Raw genomic sequence first — 15378 nt, 5'->3', positions numbered from 1 at the left:
CAATGCCTTTAAATTCTGCACTAAAATATTCCCAGCCTAGAATTCTATAACCAAAACTATCAAACCAGTGTGGAGGTAAAACAAAAATATTTTCAGATGTGTAGGGCTTCCTCAGGTTTTGGATTATTAAAATGACGGCTTAAACCAAGAAAGAACAGCACATGGGACCCAGGAAACAGGAGGTCTAAATAAAAAGAGAGCCAAGGAAATCCCTAAAAGTATATATTGGAGCAGGAAGACAGCACCAGATAAGATGTCTCCCAAAAACCCAACTGAAACTTGATGTGCTATGTTTTAAATCTTTTGAGAGGAACTCTACAGCTCTGGCCCAGAGCACAGGAATAAATTAGTAGTACATGGAAAGCTATGTAAAAGAAAAATGCTATTAACTGCAGGAAAATTAAAAAAAATGCCAACAGAATAAATGTAATCATAATTTACTTCACAATCTGGCTGTAAACAATAGAGAGTCATAAATGTAAACCCTGAATATTGACTTAACCAAAAATTATTATATAAATATACTAGGAAGATGGGAGAAGGAGAATTTTACATGCCTGTTGTTGAGAAGGGTGTGGTAAGAAAGCTAAATCATCTTCCCTCATGGGAAGTCAATACATAACACATCTTAAAACTGGCATAGTAAAAGTAAATACTGTAGCATGCAAAGGTCTTTTTAGAAATAGAGAGGTAACATAAAAATTAAACACGGCTGCAAGAACAGAGGACTGCAGGTTTTAAGACAGGGGTAGAGAAGACTAATGTTTTTTATTAGAGTTTTTGTTATTTGCTTTTAACTAGAGAAAATTATTAAATTTTTAAAAATTACCAAAAAAGCAATGTAATTAACTGCCAAACTTTTCACTCACCCTGGCAGTAATTGTTCCGTGCTTTTCTCCTCTGTTGTTTATCATCCGAATCCCAGCCGACTGAAACATCTCCTTCATTTGAATAGGGGTAGCAGTGGTGGCAAAATCTACATCCTGAGGCTTTACTCCATTTAATAAATCCCTCACTGCTCCTCCTGCTATTCTTAATTCATGATTCTCTTTGACAAATAATTCTGAAATGAGAGAAAAAAGATCTTTATTCAAAAGATCTTTATTTCAATGTTTATTTTGAGAACCACAAAAGTACAAGGCTTTTCCATCTAGTTAGAACAGCAGAGATTCAGTTAACTGAGGTTTTTCATATGAAAAATGAGAACAAGGCCCGAAGAAGTAAAAAGACTTGCTTGCAGGAGAATGTCTCTGAGGACCACAGGAAACAAGGAACTTTTACAGAGTTTTTCTTTGCTTATTCAGAAGATAATTCAGAATTCCAAGATGCCTCAAAAGTGATCAATATAAATTTGAACTACTACTAAAGCCTAAAGCAGGCCAGGTGCAGTGGCTCACAATACTTTGGGAAGCTGAGGCGAAAGGACCACTTGAGCCCAGGAGATCAAGACCAGCCTGAGCAAACAGCGAGACCCTGTCTCTACAAAAAATAAGAAGAGCCAGGTTCAGTGGTGCACACTAGTGGCAGCAGTCCCAGCTACTTGGGAGGCTGAGGTGGGAGAATGGCTTGAGCCCAGGAGTTCAAGACTGCAGAAAGCTAAGATCGTGCCACTATACTTCCACCTGGGTGACAGAGCAAGACCTTATCTCAAAAAAAAAAAAAATATGTAAATCAAACAATTCTGCTTTTTTCCCCAGTTATGTGCATATTTTAGAAACGGCAACATGTTCTTTTATTTCTCTGTTCCCAGATAGATGCGGAGGCAGAATATTCATGCATGAAACTATGGAACTATCAGACAACATTGGTCTATCATACCACTTATGATAAATGTTTATAAATAAGAATCCTTCAAAAATTATTCTAAAATCAACTCCTATCTGTGCTCTAGGTAGAACCATTTGAACACTGGAACGACTGACTATAAGCAACTACATAGCTGGCTCCTCTACGTGTAACGGAGAAGACAAAGTCCACTATGAGTTTATCTATATGCCCAAAGGACACCATATGCAACCTAGTGAAAATGACATCCAGGAGCTGGCCTCCCACAAAATTAGATGCTGGGGTTCTGTGGAACAGAAACAATTTCACAGAAAATCAGTATCAGACAAGCCCATTCTGTGACCATGATGGATCATCAAGACAACTCTGTAATCACCTAAACATATACAATACATGAACACTGTCCATGATACACCCTACAATAGTTGATAAGAGTGATTCTGTCTTACCAATTAGTTTTAGTCTCACACTGTACTCAACTTCTAGGAAAGCATTATTAAGACACCAATCACAGAATTACTTCTGCTTTCTGAGAGCATCTAACCCACTGCAAAGCTCTACTACCTTAAACCCTCTCCAAAAGGACCCAATACAAGCCCAACTCCTGTAAGAAATCCTTTCTACAGTCCTCTTACTGAGTATACATATGCTACTCCTCACTCAGCATGTTGCTCCTCACTGCCAAGACTAACAACCCAACTTGTCTCCCTGTTGGCCTTTGGCTAGAGGACAGTGACATGAGCATTCACCTAAATTCATCATACATCAGAATTCTGACACCCCTAATCACAACTAAAAACATAATCCTCCATCCCTACCTCAACGTCTCTGTCCTGTCCACACTCCTCTTCTACCTACTCTTCCCAAATCTTTCAGTCTCACTCTCTGTAGGCTCCTTAAAATGCTTAAAAATAACAAATGCTCCCTCCCTCTACCCTCTGGCCTTAATTAAGGATATCTTTTCCACGAGCTTTCCCCAAGGCGAAGTGTTCATATTCCCTTAATGCCACATTTTCCATCAAGGCTCACTTCCAGAACCACATCACCTCCCTTAAATCCAGCCTCCACCATCCAGACTTAGGGATCTAAAACACCAGGTTAATTATGCTATGTATTAACTGCTCCTAACAACTACTCACAACACGGTACCCAAACTCCTCAGTGCTATATCCAAAGGCTTCCATAATAACATATTTGTCTCACCTCTTGCTAAACCCTGTATCACACTTTGCACCAAACTGTCCCTGTAGCTTTCCTCCATAATTATGCTTGTGTGAGTAACTTTAGTGAAACACCTCCCTAACTTACTCATCTAGTTCAGTGGCTGGCTGTGACACTTCTTGGCCCATAACCCACACTAAGACACTCACATAGCAGTCACTGAAACTTGTATGGCTACCATGCAATCTATTCTATTCTCTCGTCTCTTTTTTTTAAATACTGGTCATAACCACTAAATTGACTTTATGGCCCACTAAGGGGTAACTACCCAGTTGGAAAACACTGATCTAGCTCACTCTTACTTATCTGCTGTGATTCACTTTAATAAGCCTCTCCTGAAGGTGAGGTTAAGTGAATTTCTTCTAAGCTACTAGTATAGCACATCTTTATACATACCAATTATGTTAAAATTACCTGTTTTATGTCTTTGTCTCCCCACTTGTCAAGGGGAGACTATCTTATTCATCATTATACCAATTTGGCTCATAATTAAACTGAATTGTGATATTCTAGCTATAAAAAAAAAAAAAGACTAGACTGGAAAGTATTGGGTTTTTTTCTTTTTTTAGGTTTTCTTCCTTCAAATTAAAATAGTATCAAGTAGCTGTTCTGAAATTCAAGCAAATAAAGGGCAAGTTTTATGTTCATTTGAACCCACTTAAAATAGGATGAAGAAGGTCAAGGCTGAATTTATATAGATAACTACTGTTTTAAGATTCTACTGCTGTCTTTACTAAAATAAAATGCTAAGTTCAATGTTACTTGGTAACTTAATTACATTACAAAGAGATCCAGAACTCCAAGTAATATATTCACCATTTTGATTAGCCTTATTTTATTAAACCACTCTGAAAAACTTACCATTCAGGATTTTTAAAATAACATTTCATACACCTGAGAAAGACATATCAAGGCATATTTATCTGTCTCTATGAAAGAGTAGTCATAAAAACTATAAGAAAAGCAAAATTTCACATTGGCCTAAAACAGCAGGTACTATGAAGCTAAAAGATTTCTTTATTCCTCTGTTACTGTTATCTTCAATCTTACAGAAATAGGAATGCAGTCAACATTTCAAAAGACTATGCAAGATACATTCATTGAAATAATTCAGTGAAAATAACACCTAAGGCAACTAAATTTAACTGTAAACTCAAGCCTAAAAGTCAAGAAATGCAGAATCTCATCATTCCCAAACTGTTTATTTGCTCCAAAAGCCACATCTGATAGTAATTGTTATTCTTCTCAACAATTCAAAAGACCATATATTGATGTGTCAGAAAACTTTTATAATTGTCACCTCTTTTTAATGTTAACTTTCAATTTTCATGAACTTGCTCCCTTTACAACTCTGAATTTTGACAACTGGATGCTAGGGTAGGGTAGGGGGCAGTGAGTGGGAGCTATGAGTGGGAAGTCATGGCATGACCATTACTACAGGAAAACAGACCATCTGTTTTAAGAGCTCCGGACTTCAAGAGAGTGATCAGTTGTTTCTATTACGCTAAACTTTAATATGATGGCTTTCTGACATAACACTGACTGGCTATCATGAGTCATGGACAATAGCCAAGGGACCAAAGAAGTCCCTGCTCATCTACTAGTGCTATTAATTCAAGCAAAAATCATCTACATTGGGAACTTCAGCCTCATCTCTAGGACAAAAAACTTATTTTTTGAAAGACGGTCTCACTCTGTCATCCAGGCTGGAGTACAGTGACGACATCACAGCTCACTGTGCAGTCTTAACCCCGAGTGCAAGGAACCCCCTGCGTCAGCCTCCTGAGTAGCTGGGACTACAGGTGTGCATCACCGTAACTGGCTAAATTGTTTATTATTATTATTATTTGTAGAAATGGGATCTCACTATGTTGCTCAGGCTGGTGGCCTCAAGCAATCTTCCACCTTGGCCTCCCAAAGTGCTGGAATTTTAGGCACGAGATACCGCAGCCAGCTGAGAAATAATAATATATGCCACTAGTATATGATTGTACTGAAGCAAAAAGATAAATAAAATAACCTGGCAAATTATAAAACCCTTATGATATGACAATAATACACTATTCTAGCCTCTCATATTCTTGCAAACTGCAAACTAATTTTACACATGGCAAAGCAGCTATTAAGATTTGAGAATTGCTACAGTAAGATTTAAACTCCAAGTATGGCTATACAGCAGCCATCACAAAGGCTGTGTGTTTTTGTATGTTTTGTTTTTATACAGAACATTACATTTTACCAGGGCACCCAAGTCTCTGATATTCTAACTTGTTGATGATTGCACTAAAAGATTCCATTCTTGCCATTTCTCCAGCAGCCTAGGAAAAGTCAGCTTTAGAATATATCCATGCTCATTTGCCAGGCCTCGAAGGACAGGACTCTGGAAGCAACACTACCTCTACCTTACCATACCATTTACTCTGTTACTTCCTTAGGATCTCATTTCTCAGGATGGAGAAAATCCAGTTATTTCTAATCCAGGATTAAAAATCCAGTTATTTCTAATCCAGGATTAAAAAGTTAAACACAATTGTTAAAATGATGTTCAAGAAACTATAGTAATCAACATCTACAACCGTATTTCCAAAAAATGCTTTTCTTTTCTTTCTTCTAAGAGGCCTCTTGCAACTTGAAAAATTTGGGGTGGTGAATGGCATACACAGGAAGAAAAAACCTCCAACTCAATCCAAGATCAGAGCTTCAAAATCTGCACTATTCAAACAGTAGCCACGTGTGCTTACCAAGCACTTAAAGTGTGGTAAGTCTGAATTCAAACGTGCTGTATGTGTTAAATGCACATAGATTTCAAAGACTTCCAAATATGAAATATCTCATTAATAATTTTGTTTTTGAGACACAGTCTGTGTCACCCAGGTTGGAGTGCAATGGCACAATCTCGGCTCACTGCAGCCCCCACCTCCCAGGTTCAAGTGATCCTCCCACCTCAGCCTCCCTAGCAGCAGGAACTACAGACACATACCACTATGCCTGCCTATTTTTTTGTATTTTTAGTAGAGATGGGGTTTCACTGTGTTGTCCAGGCTGGTCTTGAACCTCTGGGCTCAAGCAATCCACCCACCTCCGCCACTCAAAATGCTGGAATCACAGGCCTGAGTCACTGCGACCAGCCTCCCAAAGTGCTAGGATTACAGGTGGGAGCCACTGTGCCTGGCCTCAATAACAATTTTTAGGCAAAGTTTATACTGATAGTATCTTAGATATATTGGATTAAAATAGATGTACTAAAAATAATTATTAAAATTTATTTCACCATTTCATCTTTTTAATGTGGTTAATAGAAAAGTTTATATTACATATGGGCTCATAAATTTCTATTGAACAGTGAGTTTTTAGCAATTTTCACTCTTTCCAATTAAAAAAGAGTGAAGCATCAGCATAACCAAACCTGCATTTAAGCCCTCTACTTAAAGTCTACCTAAAACAACCTAAAAGAATCAACATGTCTGGGCCGTTTATCTCTGGCATGTACCTAAAAGGCCATCATCTAATTTCAAGAATGAGAAAGCACCTTTGGGACTAAGCTAATACAAGGTGAGTCATATTAAAGTAATGATTCTTCTACCTTCTGTGCGTCAGAATTAACCTGTGGTGTTTTCATTAAAAATATAGATGGTCATCCCATCCAGAGATTCCAATTCAGCAGGCTGCAGGTAGAACCCCAGCATGTGTGTTTTAAAAGCTCTCCAGTGCTGTTTAGGTCATATTTCTACATGTAATACATAATATATTTATGAAAGTGCTACTAAAATTCCCACAAGCTTTGTAATACTATTGTGTGGCTGCTTTTGCAACATCAAATAACATTAAGGACCAATACTGATGAAACTGGCAACAGCAAGAAGCTACTGGAGTCAAGCACTTAGCTAAAGCCATTTCCTGTGCTCCTTCCAGACAGGTTTTGCAAAGTGCACAATGGAGGTAACTCCTATATCCTTCTTCCTTTGGTTCTCATGGAAAGCATTTATACTTAGAAAGGAAACAGCTTAGTGGTTACAAGCTAAACTCTGAAATCAGACTGCACAAGTTCGAAATCCAGCTCTCTTGTTATTAGTTACAGAAACATAAGCAAAGCACTTCCCAAGCCTAAGAATCTTTCCTTTTCCACCTAACAAGTCAAAATATACCTACTCATTTAGTTAGTAGGACCAGTCCTGTAATGTATGGAAAGTACTTAGCATACAGAAAAGCCAAGCTTTTTATTGCAGTCAACTTCTTGCCTTTTCCAGTGATTTGGCTATATTGGTGGATCACCCATATGCAAGCCTTTCATTTTTCTTTTAATATTTCTTTGCTTTTCTTTTGAGACAGGGTCTCACTCTGCTTCCCATGATAGAGTGGCATAATCATAGTTCACTGCAGCCTCAAATTCCAGGGCTCAAATAATCCTCCTACCTTGGCATCCCTAAGAGATTACAGGCTGGGAACACCCAGACAAGCCTTCCTTCCAACAATGAAAACATGTAGGCTGGGCACCATGGCTCACACCTGGTGGTAATCCCAGCACGTTAAAAGGCCAAGGATTGAGCCCAGGAGTTTCAGACCAGCCTGAGCAACACAGTGAGACTCTGTTTTTTTGTTTGTTTGTTTGTTTTAATAAAAATAATTAAAACAACAACAAAAATATCCAAATGCTACCTAAAAAGTTAGCCCTTGGCTGGGCACAGTGGCTCACACTTGTAATCCTAGCACTTCTGGAGGCTGAGGCAGGTGGATCAGGAGATAGAGACCATCCTGGCTAATACGGTGAAACCTCCTCTCTACTGAAAATACGAACAATTAGCCAGGCATGATGGCACGTCCCTGTAGTCCCAGCTACTTGGGAGGCTGAGGGAGGAGAATCACTTGAACTGGGAGGCAGAGGGTGCAGTGAGCCGAGACTGCACCACTATACTCCAGCCTGGGTGACAGAGCTAGACTCCGTCTGAAGAAAAAAAAAAGGACCAAAAAAACGTTAATCCTCTACTTCTCCATGTATACAGGTTTCCAAATCAAATCAAGTAAAGGTATCCTAATCTCTCACCTGTCAGACTCTTCAATCCTTCTGTGAAAAGCGACTGGAATTCTGGAGACTGCAACTTCATTGTAAATAGATACTGCTTCAGAAGGCACAGCCTACTCCACCTACAGCTCAGTACTGGCTTGTGCCAACGATACAAGCACCTCAGCATCTGGAGAGGCAGTCACCAACTATACATCTACAAGGCAAACACAAAGACACACCAATGAAATTTCAAAGTGAAGGAAAATAAAGGGACACATTGCAACTTTATCAACACAGAAATTCACCTCTGGTTCAGATGAAAAACTGAAAAAGGTGTCAGTCTGAGGGATCATTAAGACTAGATCTATGTATCTACCTGGTTTTGTTCTCCATAAGCACTTGCTGTGGCAGGCCAGGTCTCACTAAGGCAGGCCTCCATCACAACTGTTTCAGGACTGACTGACTGGCTGAGTAAATCGAAAGCTGAAAGAGCCAGTCAGTTCCCTTAAACAAAGGCTGGAAGGTAACAAAAGCCCAACCAAGAGTTTTGCCTAAGCCTTTCCTGAGACTTGAAGCATGATAACCAAGGAATTTTTTTTTTTTTTTTTTTTTTTTGAGATGGGGTCTGGCTCTGTCACCCAGGCTGGACTGCAGTGGCACGATCTCAGCTCACTGCAACCTCCGCCTCCCGGGTTCAAGCTATTCTTCTGCCTCAGCCTCCCCAGTAGTGGGGATTACAGGTGCAGGCCACCACACCTGGCTGATTTTTTTTATAGTTTTTTGGTAGAGACCGAGTTTCACCATGTTGGCCAGGCTAATCTGTATCTCCTGACCTCAAGTGATCTACCCGCCTCAGCCTCCCAAAGTGCTGAGATTACAGGTGTGAACCACGGCCCCTGGCCACAAAGGAACTCTTAACAGGACCCATTTAGTATTAAACAAGTCTTACTGGGGGTCTGACAAAGCTCTCCAGGCCTCCACAAACAAGTTTACTGGGGGTCTGAGGGAACTCCCCAAACCTTCATGTTTAACAGGAGAGAAGATAAGTGTAATCACCCTAGCACCTGGACCCATTTAGATTAAGTAAATTTACTGAGGCTCCAGAGGAAGGTCTTCAGGATTCAGATCTTAGTTACAGATCTAAAGTCAATCACTTAAGTCTCTAGATGAATGCACACTTACACGTAAACATATAGCTTAGAAGGTATATAGGCTCTGGAAAACTTTTTAATTGATCCAGTCTGGTGATATTTTCCAGGCCTTCTCTCTGTACAGAGGTACAGAAGTAAACTCCCTTCTTTTCCAGTTTATCTGCATCTAGTTATTGGGCGGCGAGAATAAGCAGCCGACCCTTGGTTTGGTCCAGGAGCACTTCACTCGCAAGCCACATAGTACTGTGATGACACTCTCCCCAGACCAGGGCTTCAGTGTGTGAGGGGTGCGGGGTTCTAGAAACTCTATCCAGTAGACCAGCAACAACTGGTCTGCAGAACTCGTCAGTCACAGGTGGGTATCACCCTATTTACGCACCTGCACTCGAGAATTCCTAACTCTGGGATAGCTCCTAGGAAGTGTACTTTGATGAATTAGCTTAGCTGCCCCCATTTTCCTCATTCTTTTCCTGCCATCTTGCAATCTCCTCAGATTGCCAGCACACCCCTGCCTTCCCTTCTCCATATCACCCTCGTTCTCCCCGTACGGGGAGGCGGCAGCAGCTCTCGAGAAACCCCAGTGTAAACTTCCAGAGAAAAGCCATTCCATTCCGCGGAAGCGGGATGGAGGTGCGGCGCTTCCCAGCAGGCCAAGTGGGATAGAAAGAGCGACTCAGTTTCCTTGCACCTCCGCCTCAACTTAGGAAAACGCGCTGGGAACCCTGGCCCTGAAAAGGCGCGTCCGGCCCCGGAAGCCAGCGCTGGCGACAAGGCCCAGTGAGAAAGCGCCTCAGGGCCGCCCGCGCTGAGGAGAAAATGCCGAAGGAAACCAGGGAATCCGCCCCTGCGGTCGGCAGAGACATGACCTCCGGGTCAAGGCTCTTTTGCCCAGTGTTGAGGAGGCCTCTCGCCACGTCCCGCTCCCGCCTTCCTCGAGGACCCGAGGCGCGGCACACCCGGCAGGCAGCGGGAGAGAATCCTTGGTGCGACCGACGCTGTCCTTCCGAGCACTACACGCCTGCTTACCGGCCCCGTTGCTGCCGCCGCCGTCGTCACCGCCACGCGCACTTCCGGGATGGTGAACGCGGTGACGTCACCGGCGCACATCGGTTGGCAGCGAATAGGAAGTCGCGGCGGGGAGTGGGCGGGACGCGGCGGGGGCGATCCGAAGGGCTTCACGCTCCCCTCGCCCTTCTCCACCAGGCAGCGAAGGTCAGAACCGGTTTTCTCCGCCCCGCCGAGGCACACCTGGGCGAAGCGGAGCCCTCGGGGGCCTGGAGGAAACCCGCGCGCGTTTGTTTAATCATGCGCCTCTCAGCGCACCTCTGGTTGGCCCTGAGCTAGTCAGACGCCCGTCTGCATGGCACGCCTGTGCCATCTGGGACAACTGGCAGGTAGCTGTCTTCCTTTGCAAAACGAGACTGTTAACAAAACCTTCCCCAGGACATTGCCAGGAGTCAATGTCGAGTTCCTTCCCGGAACCGACGGAATTCGGCAAATGTTAACTTATTCTTGCTTGACTATTCTGTACTCTAATCTCTGCATAGGGTCAAGTCCACAGTTGACAGTCACACGCATTCTAAATGTAAGCCCTCTGGTCCTATGAAATTACTGGGCATATTTTATTTTCTTACCTGGTTTGTGTAACCATTGGCCTCCTTGGCCTGGAGGCTTTGCAGCTGTAAAGTGGGGAACTTAGATTTGATTCAGTTCATTAATTTTTTTTTAGAGAAGGGAAGAGCAAAGAGAGTGGCAAAGGAGTGGGAATACAGCCATTAAGCCCTTAAAGTAGGAAAATGTGTAGTCTTTTAAGTATAACTATACATCACTTAGCTTTCCCCCAAATTTTCCTAGAAAAATGCATGTGCCTGTTACTTCTGTTCTTTTGCCCTCCCCACACACCTACCTGTTCTTCCCAAACTTTTCAGCCCCACTCTCTGTAGACACTCTATAATGTAAAAAGTAAAATGTCCAATTACCACAGCTTTTCAGGGTGTGGAGTATCCTGCATTTAGAAGCACAGGACTCGCTTTCCAAATTGACATTCAGAGATTTAATCCAGTGGCTTAACAGAGCAAGGAAAGCCCCAAATCACCCTTTCAGGCTTATCTCCTATTTCTCACCACCATGACTCTAGACAAACTGGACCAAAGCCTTCGTTGCTGTACCCAACTAGAATAGTTTCTCCAAGTCACCATCTATGAAGGCAACGCTAATTACAACTGTCATGATAACATATTTCGTGCCATTTACCGTGCTGGACACCCTCAAATAACCAATTTCTGTCCATGTAAATATATAGTTTGTATATACATGTGTATACACAGTTGTCCTTCCGTATACATGGGGAAATGGTTTCAGAAAGCCACCCCAACCAATGTTCAAGTTCTTTATATAAAATGGCATAGTATTTGCACATAGCCTATCCACATTGACTAGTATACTTTAATTTCTAGATTACTTATAATACCTTGATATAATGTAAATGCTATGTAAACAGTCGTTATGCTATATTGCTTCTTTGTATTTTTAAATTGCTATTTATTTTATTTATTTATTTTTGATATGGAATTTCATCACTCTGTCGCCCTGACTGGAGTGCAGTGGCACCATCTGGGCTCATTGCAGCCTCTGCCTCAGCCTTTCAAGTAGCTGGGATTGCAGGCACCCACCACTACACCCACCTAATCTTTGTATTTTTAGTAGAGATGGGGTTTCACCACGTTGGCCAGGCTAATCTCAAACTGCTGACCTCAGGTCCACCCACCTTTGCCTCCCAAAGTGCTAGGATTACAGACGTGAGCCACAGTGCCTAGTCTTACTTAACATTTTTGATCTGTAGTGGTTGAATCCACTGATGCAAAACCCATGGCTATGGAAGGTCAACTGGAGAGAGAGAGAGAAGAAAGGGAGAGAATTCCTACTATACTGGCTAAGAAAATGAAATAAAAATAGGGATATTACTACAGATCATATAGACATTAGCAGAAGATATTATGAATAATTTCATGCCAATTAATTTGACAATGTAGATGAAATGCACCAATTCTATAAAAAAGACAATTTGTCATAACTGAAATAGGGTAAAATTTAAAAATTGGAATAGCTCTTCATTTTTAAAGAAATTGAATGTTGTTCAACAGACTTCCCACAAAAGTAATTCCAGGCCCAGGTGGGTTTCAATGATCAAATTTATCAAACACATAAGGAAGAATGAACTCCAATCTTGTGCAAAATTTGCTTAAAAAATAGAAGAGGAAACAGTTTTCCCCTTATTCTGAGACCACTGTAACCCAAATAACATAACATCAACACTACAAAAAAATTAATGTACAGCTTAATAGACTACGTGAACATAGAAACAAAAAAACTTTAATAAAATGTCAGCAAATTGAATCCATCAGTATATAGAAAGATAATACATCGTGACCAATTTGGGTTTATCCCAAATGCAAGGAATGCAAGGTGAATTTAATGATCTAAAAACCAATCAATGTAATTCACCATATTAACAGGCTGAAAAAGAAAAACTATCATCATCCCGATAAATGCAGAAAGACCACTTAAAATTCAATACCTACTCGTAAAAACTGCCAAAAAAATCTAGAAGAGACTTCCTCAATATGGTAAAGGGCATCCATGAAAAATCTATAGGCAATATCAGATTTTACGTTAATATATTGAACACGCTTACCCTCATATCAAGAACAAGGCAAGGATGCCCCATCTTACCACTTCTTTTTAACATTTGTCTATAGTTTATAAACATTAATAAAGCAAGAAAAAGATATGAAAAGTGTAACAATTCAGAAGGAAGTAAAATTGTCCCTATTTTCAGATGGCATGATGGTGGTTTACGCATAATTGACAAAACTACCAGAACTAACAAATTTAGGAAGGTCTCAGGATACCAGGTTAATATACATAAATCAATTCTGTTTTTATATACTAGCAGCAAAAATGTAGTATGTAAAAATATATATCATATTTGAAGAAGTGTAATAAGAGAAGCTATATAGTTAGCAACCAAACATATGTAAAGATATACAGCATCATCAATCACTAAGAGGCCAGATATGATAGCTCTTGCCTGTGATCCCAACACTTTGGGAGGTTAAAGTGGAAGGAATGCTTGAGCCCAGGTGTTTGAGATCAGCCTGGGAAATATAGTGAGATCCCTTCTCTGTATTTTTTTAATAGCCAGTGTTGGTGTTGTGTGCCTGTATTCCCAGTTACTCAGGAGGCTGAGGTGGGAGAAACATTTTGATCCCAGGAAGTTCAGGCTGTATTGAACTATGATTGCACCACTGCATTCCAGCCTAGACAACACAGTGAGACCTTGTCTAAAATAAAATAAAATGCAATATAATGTAAATATATATATTTTATATATATATATATATATAAAATAAAATCCCTAGTGAAATACAAATTACACAACTTTTTTTGTGAGAGGGAGTCTCACTCTGTCACCCAGGCTGGAGTGCCATAGTGTGGTCTCGGCTCACTGAAACTTCTGCCTTCCAGGTTCAAGCCATTCTCCTGCCTCAGCCTCCCAAGTAGCCAGGATTACAGGCACGTGCCACCACACTTGGCTAATTTTTCTATTTTTAGTAGAGACGAAGTTTCACTGTGTTGGCCAGGCTGGCCTCCAAGTCTTGACCTGGCGATCCACCCGCCTCAGCCTCCCAAAGTGCTGTGATTACAGGCGTGAGCCACCGCACCTGTCCGACAATGAGATACCTTTACATACCCATTAGAATGTCTAAAATTGAAACACCTAGAAATATCAAGTGCTGATGAGGAGGAAGAGCAACTGAGACTCTCATACACTGTGGGTGGCAATACAAACTGGTCCAGCCACTTTGGTAAACGGTTTAATGGTGTCTGGTAAAACTAGGTATACGTTTACCTTATGGCCCAGCAATTCTATCCCTGGATACTTACCTTAGAGAAATAAAAACTTATGTTCACACTAAAAAGTGTATATGAATGGTGTGCTCACTTTATTTATAATTATTCCAAACTAAAAGTAACCCAGATTTCTTTCAGCAGATGAATGGATAAGCAACCTGGAGTGTATCCATACAATGGAATGCTATTAAACAAGATGAAGGAACAAACTGCTGATACACACAGCAACACATCGGACTCTCAAGTGAAGAAAGCCACATTCAAGAGACTGCATGTAATAGACAGAATTCATATGACATCCAGAAAAGGCAAAATAGAGACAAAATATAGATCACTTCTTGCCATGGGATCAAGATGGGAGGAGGTATTTACTACAAAAGTGCATGAGAAAATTCTGAGAGGAGAAAAAAGTAATAGAATTGTTCTGTGTTTTGATTATAGTGGTGATTAAGTAACCGTGTGTTTGCCATAATGCGTAGAACAGTATTGTTTTAGCCCATTCTCACACTGCTGTAAAGCAACACTTGAGACTGGGCAATTTATAAAGAAAAGAGGCTGTACAGGAAGCATGGCTGGAGACGCCTCAGGAAACTTACAATCATGGTGGAAGGCGAAGGGGAAGTAGGCTCCTCTTAAATGGCCAGAGCAGGAAAAAGGGGTGATGGGGAGGTACTACACACTTTTAAACTACCAGATCTCACTACAACTTACTCACTATCAGGAGAACAACACCAATGGGGAAATCCCAGTGTTCACCATGATCCAGTCACTTCCCACCAGGCCCTACCTCCAACATTGGAGATTACCATTTGATGAGAGATTTGAACGGGGACACAGACCCAAACCACACCAAGTACATTGAAAAGATAAACGTTCCTGCTTGTAAATTATATCTCAATGAACCTTCCCCCCAAAGCAATCACACTTTTATATATTAGCAAAAAAAAAAGTGGAACATGAAACTTAATTCAAGTGTTGAAACATGTACATATGAAAGCAGGACTGAGAACTTTGAGGCCATTAAACTAAAGGGGGAAAGAACTCTGAACAGAATGCCCAGTTCAACCCTTAGGATACTGTGAGAACAACCAAAGCAATCTCAAATTCCTCTCCTCCATACCAGATACTTTCTATTATCTCTTAATATAGATCCACCCTAAGGGAAATAAAACTTTATCTGCAAAGGAACTGACATTTACTGCACAGAAATCCTACTGGAAATTTTCTCTTTCTATAGGGCATACCCAAAAGTAAATACCATAGACAGGGAGTTCTGCTAGCATCTGGCAAGTTTATACCATTCTA

The 15378-nt window shown here is 40.9% G+C and overlaps 1 long non-coding RNA gene across 1 annotated transcript; it reads right to left on the bottom strand.

Annotated features, from left to right (window-relative positions):
• Positions 1-712: 712 nt before the first annotated feature.
• On the bottom strand, positions 713-10411 carry LOC108288384. The gene is made up of 3 exons (XR_001818688.2): positions 10186-10411; positions 8048-8222; positions 713-1063 (listed from the first exon to the last, which is right to left on the bottom strand). It is a non-coding gene; the product is annotated as an uncharacterized LOC108288384 (long non-coding RNA).
• Between the last annotated feature and the right edge of the window lie 4967 nt (positions 10412-15378).

This window comes from Cebus imitator, unplaced genomic scaffold (genome assembly GCF_001604975.1).
Source record: "Cebus imitator isolate Cc_AM_T3 unplaced genomic scaffold, Cebus_imitator-1.0 Scaffold371, whole genome shotgun sequence".
NCBI classification, from domain to species: Eukaryota; Metazoa; Chordata; class Mammalia; order Primates; family Cebidae; genus Cebus; species Cebus imitator.
Note: the sequence above shows the minus strand (reverse complement) of the source record. Positions and strands in the feature narration are given on the sequence as shown.